Source organism: Nycticebus coucang, chromosome 7, assembly GCF_027406575.1.
Source record: "Nycticebus coucang isolate mNycCou1 chromosome 7, mNycCou1.pri, whole genome shotgun sequence".
In the NCBI taxonomy this organism is placed as follows: Eukaryota; Metazoa; Chordata; class Mammalia; order Primates; family Lorisidae; genus Nycticebus; species Nycticebus coucang.
The window spans coordinates 7,818,912-7,838,871 of NC_069786.1; positions in this window are offsets into that span (position 1 = coordinate 7,818,912).

Below are 19,960 nucleotides of genomic sequence, written 5' to 3' on the forward strand. Positions count from 1 at the left end.
AGTCACCATCTGCTTTCCAGTTATCCCAATGTTGTTATTTTTGTCCCTGCAAGTTTGTGCCTTTTTAAAATGTTTCTTATGAAAGTATAATTGTAGAAAGAAAATTTCACCTGTCATAAGAGAAGATCTCAATCAATGTTCAAAAGCAGAACACAATCCTAAAACCAAGACTCACATCACAACACGGGAGCACCAAGGCCTCCCCCTGCCCCATCTGTAGCACCCACCCCACAATGGCACCCATCATAGCACAGAGGAGGGTTGTTTTCCTGTTTTCCATGAAACTGGAATTGTAGAGGACATACACTTTTGTACCTGGCTTCTTTCACTGACATTTTGTTTGTGGCATCGATCCAGAACCTTGGATGCAGGGGCAAGGCATTATCACTGCTGTGTGTTTTTTTCTGCTGTGTGGCTAGGCCAACATGTATGTGCCCATTTTTGATGGACACATGGTGGTTCTAATGTGAGGACTATTGGGAATAATGTTGATGTAGATGCTCTTGGATGTGTTCCTTGGTGAACCTATGTGTGCATTTCTGTTGCATCATAGGATATGTGTACATTTTTGGCATTACCAGACATCACCACATTGCTTGCATCAATTTACACTCAGACCAGCCATATGTGAGAGCTCTGGCTGCTCTGTTTCATAACCAATATCTCTTTCATTATAAACTTTCTGGTGCGAATTGGTTTGTGTGTGTGTGAATTTTTTTTATTCTTTTATTTTAGTGAGAACAGAAAAGGAAGCAGAGCTCAGAGCTTTATGCTGCCATATTTAATGGGAAGCCAACCAAGCTTTGTTTTTCTGAAGCACTAATTGGATCATGTCTCTCAGCTGTACTGAAAATTCTTTTCTGGTTATCTGGTTAAAATTTGAATGTCTTCTTAATTTTCGTCTTGAACTGGTTCTATAGAGCTCCACACAACTTTTCTACCCGGGTGGCTGTAACCCTACAGAACATCGTGTAACTTACCAACCTGTTGCTCTTTCAGGCATCCATGGATTTGCACTAACTGCTGCTTTTCTTTAAATTGCTCTCCCACCTTCTCTGCCTGCTACGTCCTCTGCCACATCCTGGGTCACTCCTGAAGAAACCTTCCTGCCCCTATGAGCTCCCAGAGGGGCCTCTCTGGATCCACCACCTGCCTTTGTTTCTTTCTATCTGTGCTGATGATGGACCCATGACGGGTCTTTTTTCCCCATGTCTGGATGCTCATTATGAGGAAGAACTGTGTCACTTCATTTGTAGCATCAGTACCTATCACAATGCCTGGGACAGAGCACTGCACAAGTGGTAACTGAATTCATTCATTCGTTCACACATTCAAGTATTCATTATTTAACAGGTATCTAATGGAAGCCTTTCCCATGCCAGACTCGGTTCTAAGCACAGGGAATGCCGTGAGGAGACAGCAAGACAAGGATCTCTGCTCTAGCCAAGCAGGTGAGGCAGGCAGAGCCAATACGGAGTGAATGATGGACAGCATGCAAACAACATGCACACCCAGCCCTGTGCCCTTCTCAAGGACACTCTTCTCTGCCTGCCCCAGGACACGGACGTCCCCTGTCCCTCAGTAGTCTTGGGGCCTCTGCTCTGGCCTGAAATTTGCCATCCCCGCCTGTGTGTAGTTGGCTCCTTTTTATTATTCAGACCTCAGCTTAGGTGTCACCACCTCAGAGAGGCCTTCCTTGACCACATGCTCAGTCACACGCCGTCATAGCGCGCACTTCCAGTTCTCTGTGTACACGTCAAGCCATCTGCTACCTTCACTGTGACTGTGTTTGTTTATTTTCTGTTTCCTCTAAATATACTCAATGACGGCAAGGGTTTTTGTTTTGTTTTGGTTTGAGGGGAGGTTATTAACAACCTAACTCCTTTCACCCAGATAGTAGAGCCTGACACATAGTAGGTGCCCCATTTATTTACTGAGTGAATGAATGAGTGCATTATAAAAAAATTATTAACTGTAGAATTTCAAAAGGAGAAATGTGGCATTCACTTACCCTACAATCCAGCAATTGCATTTCTAGTGATTTTAACCAAGAGAAATGAAAACATACACCCCCCAAATATCAATACTTCTATGTGAATTTTCATAGCAAGTTCATTTAAAATAGGCAAAACCTAGAAAGCATCCAAATAGCCATCAACCCTTTCACAGGAAAGTGGTCTAGCCCAATCCCCCCTGGCATCTGCCGGCACTGGCGTCTCCACCACACATGCCAGAGTCAGGTCTCATTATCAGTGCTGCTCACAGTCAGCTCCTCCCTCAACAGCCTTCCATGGTCCAGTCTTCCAGTAAGTTAAAGTCCAATATCTCAAATGCAAAGGCCTCCCCTTCCCTCCTTCCCTGTGCCAACCTCTGGTCTTTCCTAGCTCTGCCCTGTAAGCAGTCACAGGACCCAGACAGATATCCAAGTCGCTGCCCATCTAACTATGTTCACAGGCCAGCAGCACCTGCACCCCGGGGACGTTGGTTAGATGCAGAGGGTCAGCCCTGCCCTAGACACATGGACCCAGAATCTGCACTGTAATGGAGTCCCCAGATGCCTTGGATGCTCTCAAAAGCTCTAGGTTGCTCTTCTGCAAATGGGCACCAACTTGTCTGCCCTTCTAATTCCTGTGAGGGCTGCATGAGGCCATATCACCAGATCACAGCACCCACTCTGAGCAGGATTCAGTGAACGTCCACCTCCTTCCTCCTGTCTTGTTGCCTGGTCACATCTGGTTAGCCTCAGACCTGCCATCCTACCTGGCTAGAAGAGAGGCTTGCTGGCAGTCAGAATGGCCACCCTGGACATCTGGACACTGACTTCACAGAGCAGGAAACCAGATAACCACACTGGAACCCCTGAGCACACATCCCAGCAGAGCTATTTGTTACCCTTGCATTGCACATGCCTGGGCCCACTGTGTGCTAATAATAACAAACACATTTCCATATTAATCAAAATGTGGCATTTCCAATTGGGTCATTGTCCCCAATGTGTCACCTCTTTCAAAGGATGAAAATTAGATATTTGTCCCTGAGATTCATCATTATTCATCTGCCTGCCAACCTAAGACTGACACGCTTTGGATGGGACATGGCTGTGTATCAGACAGAGAAAAACATTTGCACCTCCTCCCTCTCCCTGTCTTCCCCAATTTCCCTTCCACTTCTCCTCCTGTTTATCTGCCTCCTCCTGTTCTCTGTCTTTCCCTCCTCCACCTGCCACTGTGCTTCCCTGGGGAAAGGCTTTCCCTTCTCCAGGCTGCCTCCATTAATTCACAGGGCAGTGTGAGGATTAGACCCCGGCTGATGGCAGGTCCTCTGTCCTCTAGACTTTGGTTCCTGTTGAGACAAGGTGTCCCACTCTCTCTGAGGAGCCAAGCTCATCTACAATCCTCACTGTCACTGCAGCCCAGAGCAAGCCTCATGCACTGAGGTCAGCAACAACCACAGTAAGGACGGCAGCAGCTACTGCTGCTAGAGCACACATGCGCCGCACCCTTTGCTCCAGGTAATCACTGGACACTTTATGCATAGTCTGTACTTAATCTTCAAAAACCACCCTAGAGAAAGGTGAAAAATGTGCACTTTACAGATGTGACTCAAGGGAGGAGAGAAGTTAAGCACTTGGCTCAAAGTCACACATGAATGAGAATATTCAGCTTCTCACCCAGCCAGGAGCTCTGAGCCAGAGCCACGCGCTGCCAGGTCAGGGACTCACTTTCTGCAGCAAGTGGGCACTGGAGCCTAAGGCAGCTGTGCAGATGCCCTGAGCACAGGGCTCCAGTGTCTCCCTCCCTTTCCAGGTATCCTGGGGTCTGAATGACCTGTCAAAGTGACGGTTAGCATGACCCTATTTCTCTGTGCTTCAGTCACCCTAAGGGAGCTTTGCTCCTTGCTGTGAGAGACGGACCCGAGGTTAATGCAAGATGATGGTAGTTCTCCCCAGGAAAGCGGAGCCAGATGGAAAACATGAAAATGAGTCACCACTTTGAAATCCAGCATCCAGAAAAAGTGTCACTGGCACTCCAAGCAGTAATTGGCATTAAGAGAGGCTTGGAACTACAAACCAGTGATTTTCAATTGATATTTTTAAAAAGTAATTGACATTAAGTGCTGTGTGGAGCAGCAACTAGTGATTTGCAAATGACACTCAATAAGAAATCATTTGTGGAGCTGCACCGGGACCCGTGATCTGTACCCTCCCGGACCTCCGGAACAGCTACGCCGCAACCCGTTATGGGCACCCTCCCGGACCCCAGGAACAGATGCAGCAGAACCTTCCTGGACCTACGGAAGAGCTGCACCAGGACCCGCAATTGGCACCCCTCCCGGACCCCAGTAAGAACTGCCCTGGGATCCGCTACCCCACCCGTGAGGCCTCCCATGCCCTGACCAGAAACTCCAGAAGCGCACAACCCTGCGTCCTCCCTCCTGTACCTGCCCTGCCTCCACAGTGCCTGCTCATCTGGCCGGGGACTCTGGTAGCCGCGTGCCCTCCGGAGCCCTCCCTGTCTCTGTGTGGAGCCCTTCTCCTGGCCAGAGACTGCTGGAGCCTTGGGCCCTCTGTGTTAAGTCACAGGGTGCCAGGCACTCTCAGAACCGTGTGCACCACCCCATCCCACCCTGCTCTGTTGCTGGATCTGGGGGTGTCACACTCTGGAGCTGCTCCCACAACCAGAACTCCCTGGCTGAGCAGCCCCAGAAGAGCAACACAGGCTCACTCTCTACAAAGATCCAGCAACAATAGAGTAATCCCCCCAGGGGCTAATCTCGGAGACACACCACGCCAACTCTGAGGATGGCCAGAGGCAACAGTGAAAAAAAATCATGAGACAAAATCAAACAAAAAACTTTGGCAATATGAATAATCAGAGTAGATCAACTCCCCCAAGGAACAAAGGGGCAGACACAGCAAAGATCCCATGCACAAACAAATAGCTGAGATGTCAGAAATCGAATTCAGAATCTGGACAACAAATAAGATCGAATAAGAATTCTAAGCAGTAACCCAAAAGATGTCTCAAGAATTCAACGATTTCAAAGACCAAATGACCAAAGATTTTGACACATTGAGTCAAGAAGTTGCATCCCTCAAAGATCTGAGAAACACAGTAGAATCCCTCAGTAACAGAATGGAGCAAGCACAAGAAAGGATTACTGACATTGAAGACCAAGTTTTCGAATGCTCCCAAACTCTCAGAGAGGAAGAGAAATGAAGGGCAAAACCAGATCACTATCTCAGAGAGCTCTGGGATAATTCTAAGAAAACCAATATTCATCTTATAGGGATCCCCGAAAGCGATGAAGTGGCTTCACAAGGCACAGAGTCTCTTCTCCATAAGATTATGAAAGAGAAATTTCCAGACATGCGAAGAAATTCTGAATTTCAGATAGCTGACAGTTTCAGAACTCCAGTATAACTCAACCCAAATAAGACATCCCCCAGACACATTATAATAAATTTCACTAAAGTTAATATGAAGGAGAAAATTCTGAAAACAGCCAGATGAAAGAAACCCACACCTACAAGGGGAAGAATATTAGAATAACTGCAGATCTCTCTGCTAAAACCTTTCAAGCTAGAAGAGGATGGTCATCGACTTTTAATCTCCTAAAACAAAATAACTTTCAACCCAAGATCCTGTGCCCAGCTAAACTGAATTTCATTTATGATGGAGAAATTAAATACTTTAATGACATTCACAAGTTGAAGAAATTTGCCACAACTAAACCAGCTCTCCAGGATATTCTCAGACCTACCCTCCATAAAGACCAGCATAATCCTCCACCACAAAAGTAAACCAACCCAGAAAATTTTGATCGGATTCTAACTTCCACAGTCACAAAAGGATTAAAAATGTCCACTGTACTCTTGAAAGGCTTATCGATATTCTCAAATAATGTCAATGGTTTAAATTGTCCTCTAAAGAGGCACAGGTTGGCTGACTGGATACAAATACTCAAGCCAGATATCTGCTGCATACAAGAATCTCAGTGTACATTAAAAGACAAATATAGACTCAACATGAAGGGATGGTCATCTATACTCCAGGAAAATGGAAAGCAGAAAAAAGCAGGCATCGCAATCCTATTTGCAGATGCAATAGGCTTTAAACCAACCAAAATAAGGAAGGATAAGGATGGACACTTCATATTTGTTAAGGTAATACTCAATATGATGAGATTTCAATTATTAAGATTTATGCACCCAACCAGAATGCACCTCAATTTATAAGAGAAATTCTAACAGACATGAGCAACTTGATTTCCTCCAGTTTCAGAGTAGTTGGAGATTTTAACACCCCTTTGGAAGTGCTGGGTAGGTCCTCTAAAAAGAAGCTAAGCAAAGAAATCTTAGATTTAAACTTAACCATTCAACATCTGGACTTGACAGACATGTACAGAACATTTGATCCCAACAAAACTGAATACACATTCTTCTCATCAGCCCACGGAACATACTCCAAAATCGACCACATCCTGCGCCACAAATCTAACCTCAGCAAATTTTTAAAAATAGACATTATTCTTTGCATCTTCTCAGACCACCATGGAATAAAAGTGGAACTCAGTAACAACAGGAATCTGCATACCCATACAAGAACATGGAAACTAAATAACCTTATGCTGAATGATAGCTGGGTCATAGCTGAGATTAAGAAAGAAATTGCCAATTTTTTGGAACAAAACAACAATGAAGACACGAACTATCAGAACCTCTGGGACACTGAAAAGGCAGTTCTTAGAGGGAAATTTGTAGCACTGCAAGCCTTCCTCAAGAAAACGGAAAGAGAGGAAGTTAATAACTTAATGGGACATCTCAAGCAACTGGAGAAGGAAGATCATTCCAACCCCAAACCCAGCAGAAGAAAAGAAATAACCAAAATCAGAGCAGAATTAAATGAAATTGAAAACAAAAGAATTATACAACAGATCAATAAATCCAAAAGTTGGTTTTTCAAAAGGTCAATAAAATAGATAAACTTTTAGCCAACTTACCTAGGAAAAAAAGAGTAAAATCTCTAATTTCATCAATCAGAAATGGCAAAGATGAAATAACAACAGACCCCTCAGAAATTCAAAAAATCCTTAACGAATATTACAAGAAACTTTACTCTCAGAAATATGAAAATCTGAAAGAAATCGACCAATACTTGGAAGTGTGCCACCTACAAAGACTTAGCTAGAACAAAGTGGAAATATTGAATAGGCCTATATCAAGTTTTGAAATAGCATCAACTCTACAAAATCTCCCACAAAAGAAAAGCCCGGGACCAGATGGCTTTATGTCATAATTCTACAAAACCTTTAAAGAAGAACTAATAATTATATTACTAAACCTCTTCCAAAATATAGAAAAAGAAGGAATACTACCCAACACATTTTATGAAGCAAACATCACCTTGATCCCCAAACCAGGGAAAGACCCAACAAGAAAAGAAAATTATAGACCAATATCACTAATGAATATTGATACAAAAATATTCAACATGATCCTAACAAGCAGAATCCAACAACACATCAAACAAATTATACTCCATGACCAAATGGGCTTTATCCCAGGGTCTCAAGGCTGGTTCAATACACTTAAATCTATAAATGTAATTCAGCACATAAACAAACTAAAACATAAAGACCATATGATTCTCTCAATTGATGCATAAAAAGCTTTTGATAATATCCAGCATCCCTTCATGATCAGAGCACTTAAGAAAATTGGTATAGGAGAGACATTTCTTAAACTAATAGAGACCATCTACAACAAACCCACAACCAATACCATATTGAATGGAGTTAAATTGAAATCATTTCCACTTAGATCAGGAACCAGACAAGGTTGCCCATTGTCTCCAACGCTCTTTAACATTGTAATGGAAGTTTTAGCCATTGCAATTAGGGAAGAAAAAGCAATCAATGGTATCCATGTAGGGTCAGAAGAGATCAAACTTTCACTCTTTGCAGATGATATGATCGTATATCTGGAAAACACTAGGGGTGCTACTACAAAACTTTTGGAAGTGATCAAGGAATACAGCAATGTCTCAGGTTGCAAAATCTACACCCATAAATCTGTAGCCTTTATATATACCAACAATAGCCAAGCCGAAAAAACAGTCAAGGACTCTATTCCTTTCACAGTAGTGCCAAAGAAGATGAAATATTTGGGAGTTTATCTAACAAAGGACGTGAAATATCTCTATAAAGAGAACTATGAAACTTAAAGAAAAGAAATAGCTGAAGATGTTAACAAATGGAAAAACATACCATTCTCATGGCTGGGAAGAATCAACAACATTAAAATGTCTATACTACCCAAAGCAATATATAATTTTAATTCAATTCCTATCAAAGCTCCATTGTCGTATTTTAAAGATCTTGAAAAAATAATACTTCATTTTATATGGAATCAGAAAAAAACTCAAATAGCCAAAACATTACTCAGCAATAAAAACACAGCAGGAGGAATCAGGCTACCAGACCTGAGATTGTACTATAAATCAATAGTGATCAAAACAGCATGGTACTGGCACAAAAACAGAGTTTTAGATGTCTGGAACAAAATAGAGAACCAAAAGATGAATCTAGCTACTTACCGTTATTTGATCTTTGAAAAGCCAATTAAAAACATTCAGTGGGGAAAAGAGTCCCTATTTAACAAATGGTGCTGGGTGAACTGGCTGGTGATCTGTAAAAGACTGAAACTGGACCCACACCTTTCACCATTAACTAAGATAGACTCTCACTGGATAAAAGATTTAAACTTAAGAGATGAAACTATAAAAATACTTGAAGAAAGTGCAGAGAAAACTCTTGAAGGAATCGGCCTGGGTGAATATTTTTTTTTAATTTTTTTATTAAATCATAGCTGTGTATATTAATATAATCAAGGGGCACCATACACTTGGTTCATAGACCGTTTGACACATTTTCATCACATTACTTAACATAGCCTTCCTGGCATTTTCTTAGTTATTTTGCTAAGACATTTACATTCCACATTTACTAAGTTTCACATATACCCTTGTAAGATGCACCATAGGTGTAATCCTATCAATCCCCCTCCCTCTGGGTGAATATTTTATGAGGAGGACTACCCAGGCAATTGAAGCAGTATGAAAAATACATTACTGGGACCTAATCAAACTAAAAAGTTTCTGCACAGCCAAGAACATAGTAAGTAAAGCAAGCAGATAGCCCTCAGAATGGGAGAAAATATTTGCAGGTTATACATCCGATAAAGGTTTAATAACCAGAATCCACAGAGAACTCAAACGTATTATCAAGAAAAGAACACGTGATCCCATCTCAGTGTGGGCAAAGGACTTGAAGAGAAACTTCTCTAAAGAAGACAGACACACAATCTACAGACACATGAAAAAAAGCTTATCATCCTTAATCATCAGAGAAATGCAAATCAAAACTACTTTGAGATATCACCTAACCCTAGTAAGAGTAGCTCACATAACAAAATCCCCAAACCAGAGATGTTGGCGTGGATGCAGAGAAAAGGGCACACTTCTACACTGCTGGTGGGAATGCACACTAATACATTCCTTTTGGAAGGATGTTTGGAGAATACTTAGGGATCTAAAAATAGACCTGCCATTCAATCCTATAATTCCCTTACTAGGTATACACCCAGAAGACCAAAAATTATGATATAACAAAGACATCTGTACCAGAATGTTTATCGCAGCTCAATTCATAATTGCTAAGTCATGGAAGAAACCCAAGTGCCCATCAACCCACAAATGGAGTAGCAAATTGTGGTACATGTATACCATGGAATATTATGCAGCCTTAAAGAAAGGTGGAGACTTTACTTCTTTCATGCTTACATGGATGGAGCTGGAACATCTTCTTCTTAGCAAAGTATCTCAAGAATGGAAGAAAAAGTATCCAATGTACTCAGCCCTACCATGAAGCTAATTTATAGCTTTCATATGAAGGCTATAACCCAACTATAGCACAAGAATATAGGGAAAGGGCCAAGGGAGGGGAAGGTGGGGGGAAGTCAGGGTGGAGGGAGGGTAATGGGTGGGGCCACACCTACGGTGCATCTTAGAATGGGTACAGGTGAAACCTACTAAATGCAGAATACAAATGTCTACATACAATAACTAAGAAAATGCCATGAAGGCTACGTTGAACAGTTTGATGAGAATATTTCAGATTGTATATGAAACCAGTACATTGTACCCCTTGATTGCCCAAATGTACACAGCTATGATTTAATAATAAATAAATAAGAAAGAAATCATTCGTGCCTATTGACTTGGAATGGGTGCATGCCTACGGTGAACTCTAAGGGGCAATGGGGCCAGAAGACCAACTGGATCACCACAGCTGCGCAAACAGTCCTCATGCTCAGGGCCCCTGCCCTTACAGCCCAGGAGTGCCCTGGAAGAGGAGGGGGCTGTCTGAGCCCAGGCTGCACCGCCCACAGCCTCAGCCCAGCTTTGTCAGAGAACTTCCCTGAAGGGGCTGGTTCTTCCTGTCTTACTCCCCATACCCACCACAGCTCTCACCAGCCTGGGGTCTTCTGAGTCTCTGTGGGGCCACCTGCTCTAGTCAGCCTCTGGCTCTGGTCCTCATCTGCACCCACCAATTACTCCATCTGACTCTATGGACAGAGCCTGTCTGGGGCCAAGGCACAGTGAGGTGAACCAGGGCACATGCCATGGGAAATCTGGACAAGGGAGTCAGAGACAGAACCTGGTCCACAAGTGATCTTTGGCCAGCGGTCAGGGTGGAAGCCCCACCCCACACCCTGAGTGTGATGTGACTAGTGCAGAAGAGTCCATGGACTCCTAGCCCCCTGCACAGGCAGAGGGGGAGGAAGCCCAGTGCTCTCCCACCCCCAACACCAAGAGCCAGCTGGCTGCTGTAGGCAAGACCACACCCATTCATGCTGCAGTAGGCAAGAATGAGCCTTGTAGTTCCCAAAGATACATTTCTAGGGCTCCTCCTAGTGTCAGAGGTGCACATGCATTTCATGATGCCCTCAGCTACACATGAGAAGTAGTAGCTTGATAGTCGCATTCTTAGTAGGGACACTGAATTGCAGAGACTAATATGGCTTGCCCTTGTCAACATAAAAAGAAAGAAGCACCACAGAAGTGGAGCCTGAGTCTCTCTGGTCCCTGCAAAATAAAGTCCACCCTATTAAATGGTGACACCTCAGTGTGTGTTCATGGGGACCCTATCACCAGTCTTTGGCCCCTCCCTGAAACTGGGGTGACTATTCCCCAACAAGCAGCTACCATTGGATGCAGTAAGTGACTGGTTAAGAAATAAATATACAAAACTTGTTTATAAACAAGTTTTCTTATAACCCAATAATAAAGTTCAAAATAAAGTTAGGAAATATAATGACAAACAGAAGCCATTCACAGCAGCCACACAATCCAGAACACACCTAGTGATACCTTAATATATTGTGTACCCCTCTGTGAAGAACACCATAGCACTTTGCTCAAGGGTGGAAAACACTTCAAATAAATGGAGACATTCCACTTGTTCAAAAACTAGAAAAATGAATATTATAAACATGTCAATGTTTTGTACATTAAGAGTCCAACTAAAACCAAATTAAAACCCACATTGGTTGTTTTTTATTCAATGGTTTCACTTTTTGGAACTAGACCCAGTGATTCTCTTTTTTTTTTTTTTTTTTTTGAGCCAGAGTCTCACTATGTTGCCCTGGGTAGAGGGCCGTGGCATCACAGCTCACAGCAACCTCAAACTCTTGGGTTTAAATGATTCTCTTGCCTCAACCTCCCAAATAGCTGGGACTACAGGCACCCACCACAATGCCCAGCTATTTTTTAGTTGTAGTTGTCATTGTTGTTTGGCAGGCCCAGGCTGGGTTCGAACCTGCCAGCTTCGGTGTATGTGGCTGGCACCCTAGCCACGTGAGCTACAGGCACTGAGCCATAGACCCAGTGATTCTTAAGATCATCTGGACAGCCAACATTAAAGAAAATGACTGAAGAAAAAATCAGGATAAGAGAAGACTCACCTGATCAGATATTAAACATTTTGTAAAATGAAAGTAATAATACAATATGCTTTTGGAGAACAATTTTATAAATAGATCAATACAACTGGATAAAGAAACCAAAAATACAAGGGAATTTACTACATAATGACTCTATCATTTCAAATTAGGAGCTAAAGATAGACCACTTAATATACAATGTTATGAGCACTGAATCATCACTTTTTTTTAGGTAAAGTTGGAACCCACCTCAACTGCTTGTTTAGCCAAAATTAATCCAGATTAAAATAGAAATAAAGGTGGAAAGATGAATGGAGAGAAAGAAGAAAAAAGAAAAGACTCTAATTACACTAAAATCCAGTGAGCTTCTGCTTACATGTTGGACATCCAGATCTCACCTTGCTTCAGGACCAAGTGTCTGAAGTCATTCTATAAGCAGTGAGCTCAGCTCTAGCCCAGGATTTCCCACCCCAGGGCCTCTGGTGAGCCCCCGTGTCTCATCTGACAGGCCTCATGCACCATGCTGGGGTCTGGCACGTAGCTTCAGGGCCAGGAGCTGCAAAGCTGAGCCACAGGAGTCCAGATTCAGGTTATTTTGATGGCCATGTGTCAGGGTAGACCTGGAACTAGGCCCTGCCAAGGATATCTCCAGAGACTGTGAGGTGGGAGTGGGTGCATAGGTTCAAGGAAGAGAGGAAAACAAGAGATTCCTACAGATTAAGAGATAGAACAGGGAACAGCAGGTCCTGAAAATAGCCCCAGCTTTGGCCATGGCAGGGCTTGTGAGGAGAGCACCAGATGCTGTCCCAGAGAGGCTGGGCCCTGTGTACAGAGCCCTCAGACCTCAGCAAAACTTTCCTCATTTTGCAGGGCAGGAAAACCCACAAGTCAGGGTGTAAAGGTCCTGTCACTGCTAACAACCTGGAGAGGCCTAGAGGGTTTTCCTGGTAACATTGCATAACCTGAAAGCTGGGCACACCAGGCAAGCCTGACTGAATTTCCTGCTTTCCTGGCAGGAAAAGGGCTGAGAGATTTGAATTTGAGTTAAGGCAAACAAAACATTGTGACACCTGTAGAGCACACAAAACACAGAGAGAACAGAAAAACGATGAAGAAAATCAATAAAACCAAACACTGGATCTTAGAAAAGCTCAACAAAATTGGCAAACTTTAAGCTGGATTGATTAAGAAAACAAGAGAGAGAAACCAAATTAGTGGTGGGAAAATCTGATATCCAAATGCGAAAGAATGGAGTTGGATCTTTACCTAGTACCACATACAAAAATTAACTCAAAATTAACTCAGCCAACAACCTAAAACTCTAAAACTCATAGAAGAAAACATAAGGAAGCTGCTTCATGAAATTGAACTTGGCAATGATTTCTTGGCTGTGACTCTAAAGAAAAGGCGACAAATTTGACTTCATATAAATTAAAAATTATGTGCATCAAAAGACTGTCAACAGAGTATAAAGACAATGCACCAAATGAGAGAAAGCATTTGAAAATTATAAGGGATTAATATCCAGAAGATAATTTTTTTAAACTCCTGAAACTCAACATCAAAACAAAACTATTCAAAAATTGGCAAAGTCTTGTAGACACATCTCTTCATAGAAAAATAAGCACATGAAAAGATGTTGAACCTCAATAGTCAGTAGGGAAATATACGTCAAACTGTAATCAAAGAGGTAGCACTTCATACTCTTTAATGTGGCTAATAAAATAAGTAAAGAAACAATGAATGTTGGTGAGGATGTGGAGAAATTGGAACATTTTTGTATTCCTGATGGGAAATGATGCAGTCACTGTGGAAAAATAGATATTTCCTCAAAAAAATCAAAATTAGTATTGCCATATGACCTAGCAATTCTCCTTTTAGAGGTGCACCCAAACAATTAAAACTGTAGCCTCCAATGCATTTGTATAACAATGTTCATAGCAGTATCATTCACAATAGCCAAAGGTAGAAACTACCAGTCAGCTCATGGACAGATAAACAAAATGTGGTTTATATATACAATGAAATACTATTCAGCCTTAAAAGGGAAGGAAATTCCAACACATGCTACAATGAACTTTGAGAACATTATACTGAGTGAAATAAGCCAATCACAAAAGTATAAATACTGATGATTTCACTTCTATGAAGTATTTAGAATAGCCAAAATCCTAGATCTTAAAAGAGCTGGGAGAAGAGGGGGTAGGGAGTTTAGCAGATATACTAATTCAGCTTTGCAAGATGAAAAAAGGAGTTCTAAAGATGGACAGTGGTGGCTACACAACATGATTGCAGTTCACTCTGTTCAACAGAACACTTAAAAATGGTGAAGATAGGCTCTGCGCACATAGCAGAGTGGTTATGGCACCAGCCACATACACCAAGGGTGGCGGATTTGAACCCAGTCTGGGCCAGCTAAACAAAAATGGAAACTGCAACAAAAATGTGGCTGGGTGTTGTGGCGTGTGCCTATAGTCCCAGTTACTTGGGAGGCTAAGGCAGGGGAATCACTTGAGCCCAAGAGTTTGAGGTTGCTGTGAGCTATGATGCCATGGCACCCTACTGAGGGTGACATAGTAGGGGGAAAAAATGATGAAGATAGTACATTTTATGATATCTATGTTTAGCACAATTTAAAAGCTGGGAAATTAAAAGAATTGTGGTATTTCTTTTTGCATACCAGAGACCAAGGAGTAAGATTCTTAGCTGCTGCAGATGTAGCATAATTTATTTGTCCACTTTATTAATGCTAAATTTTGGTTGATTTTTCTTTTTTAAAAATAATTATCTTATAATTTTGTTTATAAATTTTCACATTTCTAGTTCTTAGGTTCCTAGCAATAAAATGGGTTAAAAGGTATGAACTTTATGGAGACCCCTGTCATATTATCAAACTACATTTCAATATCTTCCCAATAGGGTTTTTAAATATTGGCCACAGAGACATACCCCATGGACTGAGGTGTGACAAGGTTCATGAATCCACTCCCCAGTAAGACAACTGTAACAGGTTAAAGATATATATATTTAAAAATGTAAGTCACTGGTAAGTGTTCTGAGGGCATATGGAAAATGAAGAAATATTTTTTCAATAAGATCTACTAAATTTTGGTAAGAATAGCAAAAGCCAAGTGTTCCCTTCTTCCTTCTCTCCAAGGCCAGCACAGCAGAATCTCCACTCTGAGTGTTTGTTATTAAGAAAACAGAGTTCCTTTGTTAGGGTGGAGACTTATGAGGAACTCATAGCTTGGGTCAAGAAAAATTTGTCATGCAGAGATAAGGATAGAAAGAAGAAAAAGTTTATTTTACTTTTCCATATGGAAAAGAGCAGGGTGGAGGGTAGCTCTGGCAGAGAGGCATTATTTTAGGGGTTGTAATTAAGGTGAAGAAGTTTTATTATGGCTGTAGCCAAGTTAACATGGTACTGTGAATGCTGCATCTGCATCTCTCTTATTTTTTTAATTTGGATTAATATGAGAATACATACAATTAGGTTACTTTGTTTACCTTTTTAAAGTAAAGTCCAAGTTGTGGTTGAGTCCTTCACCCAGGTGTGCCATATACCCCTACATTGTACCTATTGGGTGAGCGCTTACCAAAGCCCCTCTTCCTTCCCCCTTCTTCAATTTAATTGTTTTTTTCTCTCTTGTTAGCCTGTAGTTGTTAAGCTACTAGTTCAAATTAGTGTTGAGTACATGGGATGCTTGCGCTTCCATTCTTGAGATACTTTACTAAGGAGAATGTTCTTCAACACCATCCAGGTAAATACAAAAGATATAAAGTCTCCATCTTTTATGACTAAAAAGCATTCCATGATATATATACACCACAGTTTATTAATCCATTCATGGGTTGATCCACACTTAGGCTGTTTCCACATTTTTGTGATCATGAATTGAGCTGCTATAAACATTGAAATGCATATGTCCTATGATAAAATGATTTTTTTTCTTCTGGGTAGATACCAAATAGTGGAGTTGCAGAATCAAATGGAAGGTCTACTTTTAGTTCTTTGAGGGTTCTCCATACCTCTCTCCAAAAAGACTGTATTAGTTTGTAATCTCACCAGTAGCCTATAAGTATTTGCTTCTCTCCACACTCACACCAACATCTGCAGTTTTGGGACTTTGTGATGTTGGCTACTCTCACATCATGTGGGTTAAGTGACATCTCATCATGGCTCTGATTTGCATTTCCCTGATGATTAGGGACAATGAGCATTTTTTCACTTGTAAGCCATTTGTCTGTCTTCTTGGGAGAAGGTTATGTTCATGTCTCGCCCAGTGAATAATGAGGTTGTTTGCTCTTTTCTTATTGATTTGCTTCAGTTCTTTGTAGATTCTGGTTATTAGCATTTCGTCAGATTCATAACATGTGAATATCTTCTCCTATTCTGATGGTTTTCTATTTGCTTTGTTTATTATGCTGTTACTGACAGAAGCCATCTATGACAAACCCATAGCCAATATCATATCAAGCTGAAAGCATTTCATCTTAGAACTGGAACAAGACAGTACTATTCAACACTGTTCTGGAAGTTCTAGCCAATGTAATCAGTCAAGAGAAGGATCTCAGAGGTATAAAAATGGGGACAGAGGAGGTCAAACTTTTCATTCTTTGTGGATGACATGATATTATACTTAGAAAATCTACATCTCTCTTCTTAGTGACAGGCTGATAACAAAAGTGTTGCCTTCCTTTTGGAGTCATGATGATCTCTGATGATTGTGGGTTTGTCACTGATTCTGCCCATGAGGTATAGTTTTGGGGTGGGATCTTAGGCCTGGATCTTGCACCCCTACTATCCGCTCAGGAGCTCCTTGAGGCTGTATAAACAGATTCTAAAGGCAGTTTTCAGTCAATAGGTCTACCAATTGTAAAAAAATTTTACATTTCCTTTCTGTCTGCTCAGCACTTTTTGGATTTTATGAAAACATAATTCCACAGGGTTCCTGTTAGGAAGAGAGTTAATTGATCTTAGCCCCATTGAGAAGCTATGGGCTAATATTTATTTTTGTTATTTTGCTAGCAAGCAAGTTTGTCCTTTCACCCTTTCACCCCTAGCAGTAAGATCAGAGTGACACTATCTCTCTGAAAGGGGAGGCCACCACTACTTCTCATCCCCACCAGCTCTGTGTTGCAGAACCTAAACACTAGGTGAGTGCATCCCAGAGATCTGGGCTCCTCTACCCTACCCAGCCCCCATTTGTAGGGAGGAAGCTTTATCTCAGGTGAGGCAGGCCAACAACAGTAGAGCCACAATGGCCCTCTTGCCTTTTCACTGGTAAACCAGAGATTTCATCTTGTACATGAGATCCAAGCCAAGAAAACCAGAAGCTACCACTGCCCCTTTAGCACCCCAAATGTAAAGCAAATGTAAAGTAGAGATATCACTCTGAGAAAAGTGAGCCACTGTCCCCACACCCAACTATGGAACAATAGCTCAGTGGTTTTTCCCAGGGCAGAAACAGGCCATGAGACCAGAGAGGCCCAAAGATTCTTTCCTATAAATTGACTTTCTTTACAGAGAGTATGGGGAAGCTTAAGCCTGAAGGAACTGTCTTAAACAACAGAGATTTTGGTGATAAGCAATTAGAGGAGTATGATAACTCCATGTAAACAACAAGCTAACCCATAAGCCAGCTAGTTAACCAGGAAGAACCAGGAAAGAGACAGTTTAGAACAGCCCTGCTGATGTCAGAACAAAATTCCAAGGCTGGCTAAAAAATTGTCCCTAAAAAGGGCCCAAATTTAATTTTAAATAACTGTGGAAAAATTTATGCAAATGGTATTATTAAAACAATAAAGCACCTAGCAATTAATAGAGCCTAATAGTTGGGTGTGATAGAGATAGGCACCTACTATGGAGATCAGAAAAAGGAGCCCTGCTAAATTCACTGTCATTCCAAAGTGTGGGGGTCTATGTGCAAAACTGTGCATTCAGTGACAGCAGAATATTCATACTTCAGTGGAAACAGACATTACTCAAATAATCTAGCCAACTCACTAAACAAATAAACAACAAGAAAAAACCCAAAGACTCAAGGCATCTGAGAAAAGGATCACTATTCACAATCACTTCAATATACTAGCGTCCAATTTTCAACAAAAGGGTGAAAATTTTAGGAAAATACAACCCATACAATGGAAAGAAATTAAGCAACAGAAACTGCCCGTGAGAGGGCTGAAATGTCAGATTTAATAGACAAAAGACCTCACAGCAGCTACTACAAATATTTCAAAGAAATAAAATGATTAATGAAGTAAAGGAAGATATGGTGAAAATGGCTCATCAAATAGAGAATGTCAATAAAGAGGCAGAAATCATTGAAAAAAAGGTAATTCTGAGATTGAAAACTGCAGCAAAAGAAATAAAAAAAATCATTAGAGGAATTCAACAATATATTTGAATTGAAAGAAAAGAGAATCAGTGGATGAATAGATAAGATTGATTAAAATTGTGAAATCCAAAAAAAAGGAAAAAAGAAAAGAGGAAAAAATGAAGAAAAATAAACCGAACTTCAAAGAAGCATAGGCCAACATTGAGCATACCAATATACACACACACTAGAAGAATCATAAGTAGAAGAGTGAAAAATGTATAAGACATATTTTAAGAAGTAACAGACATCTATATCATATGCTACCCAACAACAAAAGAACAGTAATAAACATTCTTTTCAAATGCACATAAAATATTTTTCAGGACAGACAAAGTGCTAGGCTAAAATATAAGCCTTCATCAATTTTAAAGAATTTAAATCATACAAATTATGTTTTTCCACTATTGTGAGATGAAATTACAAATAAATAGCAGAAAGAAATTTGGATAAATTATAAATATGTGGAAATTAAACAACATACTCCTAAATAACTAACAGATTAAAAAGCAATCACAAAGGAAATTAGAAAATGCTTTGATATAAATTAAAATGAAGACATAATTTACCAAAAGTGCGCAGGTTTAAGCTAAAGCAAGGCACAGATACAAATTTATAGCTGTAAATTTCCTGAAACACTGACTGAAATAAAACGTTTCTTTTAGGATTGTTTATACATGAGATTATGTCACCCAAAACCACAAATAGTTTTACTTCTTCCTTCCCTCTCTTTAAAAATAAAGAAACTCAATTCACAAACCTCACCTTCTCTCTTAAGACACTTGGGAAAGAAGAGCAAATAAAACTGAAATAAACAGAAGGAAGGAAACACAAAGTTTACAGCAGAAAACAATGAAATAAAGAAGAGAAAAACAACAGTGAAATTGGCAAAAGTGGAAGTTGACTGTTTAAAAAAAAATCAACAAAATTGACAAACATTTAGCTAGACTGAACAAGAGCAAAAGAGAAGAATTACGAAAAGTCAGGAATAAAAGTGGAAGCATTCCTATTGATCTTCCAGAAATAAAAAGGACTGCAAGAGAATACTATTAACCTGGCATGCTAGCAAATTAGGTAACTGAGATGAAATTGACAAATTGCTAGACAGACACAGCCACTTAAATGAAAAAGAAGAAATAGAAACTGATTAGACCTACAACAAGTGAAGGTATCAAATTAGTGATTTAAGAAATTCCCATGAAGGCAATTCTGAGTCTACCTGACTTCACTGGGAAATTTTGCCAAAAAGTTAAAGAAAAATTGATGGCTTTTTTTTTTTTTTTTTTACAAAATCTCTTTCAAGGGCAGTACCAGTGGCTCAAAGGAGTAGGGTGACGACCCCACATGCTGCAGGTTGAAAAATTCAAACCCAGCCCAAGCCAAAAAAAAAAAAAACTCTTTCAAAAAAATAACAAGAAGGAAAAGCTTCCCAATTCATTTCATGAGACTGAATTACCATTGTACTCAAACTATATAAATTCTCCACAAGAAAATAACATAGACTAATTTTTTCAATGATTGGATGCAAGAATCTTCAACAAAACTGGAGAACTAAATCCAGCCACATATTAAGCAG